Below are 238 nucleotides of genomic sequence, written 5' to 3' on the forward strand. Positions count from 1 at the left end.
TGTCTAGTACTCATAATACAAGCTTTGCTTTGTTTGAGACTAGATGGCGTTGTTATATATCTATATTTTGTAATACCTATTTAATAGGTACAAAGACTTTTTACTATGTGTCGCCCTTGTAACGGCATTATCTTAAATTTTCTATTTATTTGAGCGATTTTTTCGTTCACGGTTGTAGGAATACCACTTGTCTTTAGGTAACAATTTGTTGTTTACTGCTTTGTCATCTCTGTGTCAT

The sequence above is a fragment of the Trichoplusia ni genome, chromosome 5 (assembly GCF_003590095.1).
Source record: "Trichoplusia ni isolate ovarian cell line Hi5 chromosome 5, tn1, whole genome shotgun sequence".
Taxonomy (NCBI): Eukaryota; Metazoa; Arthropoda; class Insecta; order Lepidoptera; family Noctuidae; genus Trichoplusia; species Trichoplusia ni.